Source organism: Vombatus ursinus, unplaced genomic scaffold (assembly GCF_900497805.2).
Source record: "Vombatus ursinus unplaced genomic scaffold, bare-nosed wombat genome assembly UNPS02008961.1, whole genome shotgun sequence".
In the NCBI taxonomy this organism is placed as follows: Eukaryota; Metazoa; Chordata; class Mammalia; order Diprotodontia; family Vombatidae; genus Vombatus; species Vombatus ursinus.
In genome coordinates this window covers 13,102,756-13,112,120 of record NW_020948739.1, presented here as the reverse complement: position 1 = coordinate 13,112,120, position 9,365 = coordinate 13,102,756, and the positions used below count along the sequence as shown (strand labels likewise).

Sequence of the window (9,365 nt, the reverse complement as noted above, 5' to 3'; positions counted from 1 at the left end):
TCTGAGCAAGTGAGGTTGGCTCTGGGAGAAAAGGAATTCATTTAGGGAGGGACCAAATGCAGATAGTTTTATATTGTTCCAAAAGAAAGAGCTCAGTTGGTTTCACTCCACACAACAGTGCATTGATCAGTTAAGGATAGCCTCATAAAGAGTAGCTGAAAGCAGAATGAATTTTTTTTTTCAGTCACCAGACAATTATTCTGGAATCTCAGTTGTACTGGCTAACTTTACTAAGTTCTCCAACTTAATTGACCTAGAAATTGAAATCACCTCCACTTAAAAGACAAGTAAAACCTTTATAGACATTTATCTATTTATGAAGGATTATTAAATTCCCATGTTTCTAGTCTTTTTCTCCATGATGCCATAAGTAGCAGGTGTTGCCCTGGCAACTGCATAGGATGAAGATGCTGTTTTCTGGACATTTATTTTCAAAATCTAAGCCCTATTGCCTTGTAGGAGGGGAAGCTCCTCAGAGATAGGAATATGCTGAGGCAGCTATTATTCTAAGAATGGCCTTCAGCTGATGAGATGATGGACATGCAAATTAGACCACCCATGATGCAAAAGCCTGCATCAGGAACCCCATGTTGGGAGTATTCTATTCTATGAGAGTAATTCTGATTTCTTCTTCCCTCTTCCTGGGTTCTCTTATTAGATATTTTTTGTCAGATTTCCTCTGTGATTGCCCTCTTCACTCTTTGGTTATTGTAGTGCTCATTTCCATTCACCCTTTCTGAATCTCTCTCCCAGGATACTCTGCTTCAGTATACCCCCACCATCAATAGCAGTCCCCACAGAATCATTTATAGTTACGAATTATGATGCAGTCTCCTATATTAGAACCTTGTTCTAACTTGATCTATCAATATCTTCCCAAAGATTACACTTCTCTTATTAGAATTTAATATAGTGAATTTCCTTCCAAAGGCTACAAATCCTGAATATATAGATTTGGGGTGTCATTTGAATCTAAACTTGTGAGAATGAATGAGATTGGCAAAAGTGAGAGCATAGAGAGAAAAGATTAGAAATAATGGGTCTATAAATGTAGAGTATCATTTGTGAGTTGCATAGAGCAACATAGAGGGCTAAAACTAAGACTAATCATGGACATTGAATGATTCCACTTACTGGAGAATATCTAGTGCTATAGTGTTAGCATTTAGTGTTTGGTTGGTATGGTTGTTTTCCTTTATTCTTGAAGAGAACCAAAATGACATCACTACATTAGAGTCAAGTTACAGTGCATCCGACTGTGGCTGATCAGACCAATACCAGCTCAGAATGCTCTATCACAGGCCAGGCACACATAGAACATGTGAACATTTGGTGTGGGTGCTCTAAATTTACGTATCTTGCATTTCTTTTGAGGTATTTCAATTCTGCTTTGCCCTCTGATGAGGGCACGCCATGCTGGGCAGTCCTGGACCAGTGTCTCCCACATCATACAATCAATTTCAAAGTTTGTAAGAGAGAACTTGAGAGTATCCTTGTATCACTTCTTCTGACCACCATGTCAGCACTTGCCTTGTGTGAGCTCTCCATAAAATAGTCTTTTAGGCAAGAGTGTGCTTGGCATTCAAACAACGTGGCCAGGCCATCATGGTTGTACTCTCTGCAGTGGAATTTGAATGCTTGGCAATTTAGTCCAAGAAAGGACCTCAGGGTCTGGTATCTTATCTTGCCAGGTGATCTTTATGATCTTCCTAAGACAATTCAAATTTAGCATTTAGAATTAACATGAAGGTTATAATCTGTGACAACCTGAAGAAAAAGACATTGACAAGAGATAGAGAATATTATGAGATGTAAAATGGTTAATTTTGATTATATTAAATTAAAAAGGTTTCGCACAAGCAAAACCAATGCAACCAAGATTAGAAATCTATTACAATCATGTTCCACAATTTGTTCAACCATTCCCCAATTGATGGACATCTCCTAAATATGTAATTCTTCTATTAGATTTTGTACCTCCTTCCCCATTTGGCCAATTGTATTTTTTAGGGACTTGTTTTTTTCAGTGTACTTTTTTTCCAGTTGGCCAGTTATTTTTTAAGGACTTGTTTTCTATGGCTATCTTTTGTCCAAGCTATTGACTCTCTCTTGCATACCTCTCGTTTTTTTTCCCATTTTTTTCTTCTACCTCTCTCATTTGACTTTTAAAATCCTTCTTGAGCTCTTCTAAGAAGGCTTTTTGGGCTTCAGACCAGTTCATATTCCCTTTTGAGGTTCCAGATGAGGTTCCAGACGTTGTCCTCTTTAGAATTTCTCCCTTGATCTTCACTCTTCCCATAATAAGAATCTATCGTATGTTTCTTTTTGCTCATGGTGTTAGCTTATTTCCTGGCCTTTAAAGAGATTGAGCTCTCCTGCTAGAAAGCAGAGGGCACTGACCCAAGCTTCTTGTGTTGGGAGCCTAGGGTCTGGTCAGTGGCTTTGTGTGCTGGGGCCTCCAATGCTGGCAGTTGGAGTCTGTAGGATTCTGGCAGCTTACCTGGTGTTGGGCTGTAATCAGCAACATGGGAACTCTAGGGGTAGGATGGGATAGTGTGGCTCCTGGAGATTTCCTGCTCACCCAGGCCTTTCCTTCCTTTTGCTTTCTTCAACTCCTTTCAGATGGATGTTGTAGGGTGTTTATATGCCTGGGACCCCTTGGAGCTCTGCTTCCCTTAGTTTTGCTGAGGCACTGGGAGGGTTGGTTACTGTAGAATGTCCAGGCACCTGGTGGTTTTCCAAGTTGGTTTCCACCGGTTCCCCCACCCTCAATGAGGCACTCAGGGGTCCAGCTGTTGGTGTTTGCCTGCTCCACCACCTGGGCTTCAAGATCTCCTCCTGGTATGCTGAGGTGGGACTTTCCACTAGCTTGCTGGGATGCCTCTGGTTCTGTATGGCTCCCCTTCCCTCAAGGTAAGACGAGCCTTTCCCATTAATCCCTCAAGCTACCTGGGTTACTGGACTGCTGCACCTCATCTTTCTTCTGGTTTAGCTGTTCCAAGGTTTTTCCTGGCATGATGTTTTCTGGGCTTTCAGAAGTTAATAAGAGAGGGTAAGAGTGACTCACCTCTTACTCTGCCATCTTGGCTAAATATCTAATTCTTTACCATCTGTTATAAATATATTTGTATAAACAGATCCTTTCCCACCCCCACCCCACCATTTAAAATCTCTTTGGAGAACAGATTTATCAAAGGTATTACTGGATCAAAGGGTATACACAGTTTTATAGCCCTTTGGACATAGTTTTAAAATGGTCTGTAGAATGGTTGGATCAGTTCACAGTTCTACCAACAGTGCATTAGTATCCCAGTTTTCCCAAATCCTTTCCAATATTTATAATTTTCCTTTTCCGTCATATTAGCCAATCTGATAGGTATGAGGTGGTACCTCAGAGTTGTTTTAATTTGCATTTCTCTAATCAAAAATGATTTAGAGTACTTTTTCATTTGACTATAGATAGCTTTGATTTCTTCATCTGAAAACTATCTGTTCATATCCTTTGTGCTATAAGAAATGATGAGTAGGACACGCTCAGAAAAACCTGGAAAGACTTAAATGAACTGAAGTGAGCAGAATCAGGAGAATATTGTACACAGTAACAGCAATATTGTATGATGATCATCTGTGACTTAGCTATTCTCAGCAATACAAAGATCCAAGACAATTCTGAACAACTTATGATGAAATATGCTATCCACCTCCAGAGGAAGAACTGATGGAGTCTAAATGCAGATAGAAGCATACTATTTTTCACTTTCTTCATTTTTTCATGCTTTTTTAAATTTGTGTTTTCTTTTACGATATAACTAATATGGAAATATGTTTTACAAGATTGCACATGTATAACCTATATCAAATTGCTTGCTGTCTTAGGGAGGAGAAAAGAGTGGGAGGAAGGGAAAAAATTTTGAACTCAAAATTTGAAAAAAAATGAATGTTACATATGGTTTTTACATGTATTGAAAAAAATTTTTAAAAATTATTAAAAAAAGAAAAAAGACTTTTTTTAAACCAAATTACAATGTACATTACCTTCTTGATTCTGAGTGACTGCTTCTCTGCCCACCAGTGGTAGTATTTTGGAAGACATAACCCCAGCTGTCTTCTTTGAATAAGTCATTCCCTCTAAATGGATCTATAATCTCTTTGGTTAGTTTAGGTGTTGCCAGTTTCCTCCATTTTATTGTTGTTTAGTTGTTTCAGATGTGTCTGACTCTTTGTGATGCCATTTGGGGTTTTCTTGACAAATGGTTTGCCATTTCCTTCTCCACTCATTTTACAGATGAGGAGACTGAAGCAAACAGGGTTAAGTAACTTACCCACAGCCACACAGCTAGTAAGTGTCTGAGAACAGATTTGAACTCAGGAAGATGGAGTCTTCCAGACTCCAGACCCAGTGCCCTATCCACGGTGCCACTCAGCCACTCTTGATTTTCTCTATATCAATTGGCATTTAAAGAGAGTCAATTCAGTCACATACCACTACTTCCTCACCTTAGCTGAATAACTGAAAAAAAAATGACACTGATGTGTAAAATATAAGGACTTGGAATAAACAGGTAGACCAGATCTCTTTTGACTGTGATGTTGGTTCTCAAAGTACTTTATTCTTGAGCCTATCCTATAGTGAAATTGCCTCAATAAAGGTTCTCAGATTCCCATGATGAATATGACCTGCAATCAGACAAAACACAAAGTCCTCTCCTCTTACCTTCTTGAATATTAAGCTCTTTGCTTCACTCCACTATTTTTTTTATAGATATGGAACCAAATTTTGCTTAGCAGTGTTGGTGGAAGTAGAAAACAATGGAGAACTAATATAATTTTCTCCCTATATAGAGTTAGAGATTTAGTTTCACAAAAAATAGGAACCCTTCACAGACTTTTGAATTAGGTGGATTCTTGTGAAAAAAAGGTAAACCTGATTGGAGGATCTGAATACCCTGCTTCCCCTGCTAATTTATCCCATCTCATAATCCACTAGATCAAAATTCTTTTTTTATTTGAAAAAAGTACAGATTTATGAAATGTGTATATTCAGTCATGAAAACTTCACACCAAGATTATACACTGGGAAAAAAAACACAAACAGGATATATTACAAATTTATGTAGCAATAACTTAGTTCATACCATGCAATAAAAAGTACATTAATCAAGATACACAAGCTTTTAAAGGTTCTAAGCTGAAGGGCTTTTTTTTTTCTTTTTTGCAGACACATTAGGTATGCAAATCCTTAAAACCTGCACCACTTAAAATTTCTGGTAGCCTTTCTACTGAGAGGTAAATTATACACAACAATGATGATGAGGATGAACAGAGCAGTTGTCTATTATGGATCATTCCAGCTTTGTTCAACAATAGCTGAAACTCTTTTCTCATATTCTGGTTTGTTTTCCTGATAAAACTGCGTCGCCTAGCTATTGGCAGGACTGTTTGGATTAGGTTCATCCAGCAGAGACTGAACTGATGTTAAAATAAAGGATACATCATACGTTGGACCCCAACGATTCTGGTGGATATCTAAACATATGCTACCATCGGCATAGACATTCGGATGAAACATCTTTGATAAGAACCCAACAGCGGGAGGTTTATTCGGATACTCTTCTGAGAATTCTATTACTAGTTTAAAGGTACCATCCTCAAAGGGTGTGCCTTCTAGCCCAAATATAACTGCATTCTACAGCCTGGTGTTGTTTTCAGACGGTTCGTTGCTGTCACCCACAGGTGGGTCTTTTTGCAATCTCTTGAAGTCTCGCATGAGCCTTCTCCTGGCAGGGGTTGATGTGATCTAACCCTAAGCTCCCTCCCTTCCCCACGGGCCGTAGCACTCAGAAGCACCGCCACCACCTAGATCAAAATTCTTAATCTGGGATCCATGAACTAAAAACAAGTAAACTATATTTCAATATACTCGTTTTCCTTGATAATTCTATGTTTTCATTTTATGCACTTTAAAGCATTATTTTGAAAAGTGGTTCAGAGTGGTCCATGATTGCCAGATGGGTCTGTGACACATGAAAAAGTTAAAAATTCCTGCATTAGACTGTTCTTCTGTTCTCTTAGGTTCTAATAAAATTGATGAGTTCTCATAAACTTATCCCCAGCTTCCCCCTACCCTATCACCTTACACGTGACACCAATAATAGAAGAGGGACTCTGATGAAAGACCAGTAATTTAGTGAAAGTTTTTGGAATCCAAATTTATGCTGGGCTCACCAAATGGCATATGCAGTAGCTTAGTTGAGGCATGTATCAGTCATGTATAATCCTAACATTTTATAGACAAGGATTTAGCACGGAAAATGGGGCAATATTAATGGATCAATTGGCCAATGGGTTTTAGGATGAACTTGAGAGAGCATGGCTGGACTTAATCTCAGCTGCTTTGTCTTGTCTCACTAGTCCAGAACCAGTAGTGAATATAAACAGATTACTGACCAATACCTAACCACCAGAATACCCTTGGAAAAGAGAGAACAGATGTGATTCTTGACCTAGAACCTTCTTGAAAGGCTAGATGATTAAAACATTGGGCCCGTTTCAAGATTTCAGTTATTTAGGCCCATGGCTTTCCTTCTGAAGTTCTTGATGCCATGCAAATCCATCTAATTTTCTCATCACTCTCTGCTTTGGAGATTGATGATGATTCTTGTCTACCATTAGATACTATGAGACTCTATACTATTGAATTTAGCTGAAAGGTCTGAAACAATGTACACACAATGTATATACATCACACTGGCCTCCCTGTGTAAGTCCTTTTCCAAATCACTACCTATAGAGTCCAGTCACCGTGAAATCCTTCTTGTCCACCTTGTGGACTTCTAGTGAATAGGCTGCCCCTTTCCTTGTATGACAAACTGTCTTTTGCACAGATTTTTATCTTATGGGTAGCTTTTGTGCACCAGATTTCATCTATATTTAGGGGGACTTGAAGAGAAAATGTTCATTGAAAGGCACCTATCAAGTTTTGAGATCAGTCTAAGATAATAGTCTATTATAGCACATTTATCTTGACTTCTGTATGGATACAACTTGTTAGCATAGTTTCATTAAAGGTTAAAAGATACAAGCCAAATATTGCGATGAACTCCACGGGAATTGTTTCTACTTCTGGCTAGGTGGTTTGGTTGATAGTGTGTTGGGCCTGGAATTAGGAAAACCCAAGTGTAAATTTAGCCTCAGACACCTATTAGCTTTTCGAACCTGGGCAAGTCACTTAACCTCTGCTTCCTCATCTGTAAAAAGGGGGAAATAATAGCACCTACTTCCCAGCGTTGTTTTGAGGATCAAATGAGATAATAATTGTGAAGTCCTTATCACAGTGTCTGGCATATAGGAAGAGGTATCTAAATGTTAGCTGCTATTATTGTTATTGTTATTAGGTAAAATTTTTATTTTGCCATAGGACCAATTAATTGTCGTTTATAAATGTCTCTTATGTAGCCCAGGTGAGATTCCTAAGTTTATTAAGGAAAAATCACAGTTAATATGGCAGCTGCTACTAGATACTTAGAAGAACCAGAAATAGATGGAGAAAAATGCTATTGTCTCAGCAGGAGCTCTTTGAACATGTAGCTAATCCAACTCACAATTCCAGCTTCTGATTCCTCATTTTTGAAACAAGAATAGAGCATTAGCTACCTGTAGAATAACTCAGGGAGTTGATTAAAGTGGGGTTAGGCCTTTTTAGTCTTTGGGAAGTTAAGGATCTAGTGGAACAGTGGATGGTACCTAGAGCTGGAACCAAGAAGACCTAAATTTAGCTCCAGCCTTGGATATTTTTACTACTTGCATGACTCTGGAAAAGTCACTTAATCCCTGTTTGCCTCAGTTTCCTCATCTGTAAAATAAAGACAAGTAATAGCATCTACTATAGTTGTGAAGATCCAATGAAATAATATCTGTAAAGCATTTTACAAACTTTAAAGTGCTACATAACAAATAATAATAATAATAATAATAATAATTTTGTTTAGTTGTTTTTTAGTCATGTCCATATCTTTGTGACTCAGTGTGGAATTTTCTTGACAAAGCCACTGGTGGTGTTTCACATTTTCTTCTCCAGTTCATTTTACAGGTAAGGAAACTCAGGCAAACAGGGTTAGGTGACTTGCCCAGGGTCACACAGCTAGTAAGTGTCTGAGGCTAGATTTGAACTGAGGAAGATGAGTCTTCTTGGTTTAGGTCCACCACTGTATCCACTGTGCTACCTTGCTGCCTAATTATAATAATAGCCGGCATTTATATGGTGCTTACTATGTTTTAAAAAATAGTTATTGACATTCCATACACTCTTTTTTGATGTTTGAAGTTTAGGCAATACAAGAAGATACTGAATTTATCATAGTTTAGAATGTATTTTGAAATTAAGGACCCCAATTGAATTCCAATAAAACCCAAGAAAAAAGAAACAAATGTTATTATAATTATATTAAATGTGGTGCTTGCTATGTGCCAGACACTATGTCAACTATTATTATAATTATTATTATTTCCATTTCAGTTCTATAGTTGTGCTAGAATCTTCTTCAATTAAATGTTGTTTAAAATAAATCATCTAGTGGCTCTAACTTACAATATTATAAATAATAATTATTTTTAGAGTGGACTTTGACCTATATGAACAAGAGTTTTGAATCATCTTGGCACTCAGAAAGTTCTTCTGCATCTTAGAAATCATAGCCAGTTGTAGTAATAGTTATATGTTATTAGGAAAGTGAGTTAAAAACTGGATTAATACTTTGTTGTTTTTAAATGAAATGATGCTTTTATTGATATGCTGCCTTGGCATTAGTCTTGACCATGGTAGTCATGATCCGTTATTGGTTAAGCATCTGTGTCCAGTTGTCTTTCTTCTGTAATAGCTGAAGGAATCTGAGTCCTCATTTGGGAGATGAATCATAAATTTCCAGTTCTTGATACAAATACAAACCTGGATGGAAAGGAACCCAGAGACTAGCTCTGCACTGGAAATCAATTGTGTAAATTTGTATGAGAAAACTTGGTTTGCTTCAAAGCTGAAATAGTTTGAAAAATATTCCTTCAAAATGAATTATGCTAGAAAGCAAGAGATCAGAGTAAATACTCTGAACAGTTTGTTGTTATTGGCTTAACCATTTTATTTTTCTAATGCCAAAAACAAAATGTTTTTGCCAAAATTTTCGATCCTAATATTTTGGTACAATAATATCTCTTTGACTTATTATTTTCTCTTTTGATTCAGACATAATTTCATTAAGGTAGGGAATTCTGAATGTAGAAGCACCCTCCATCAATGTAGATTAGCCATTAGTTTGCAGCTTAGAGAATTTCCTGGGGTATGGAAAGGGTAGGTTACTTTCCCATGAGGCTAC

At 37.5% G+C, this 9,365-nt stretch overlaps 1 pseudogene; it reads right to left on the bottom strand.

Annotated features, from left to right (window-relative positions):
* Positions 1-5,335: 5,335 nt before the first annotated feature.
* On the bottom strand, positions 5,336-8,825 carry LOC114034309 (annotated as a pseudogene).
* Between the last annotated feature and the right edge of the window lie 540 nt (positions 8,826-9,365).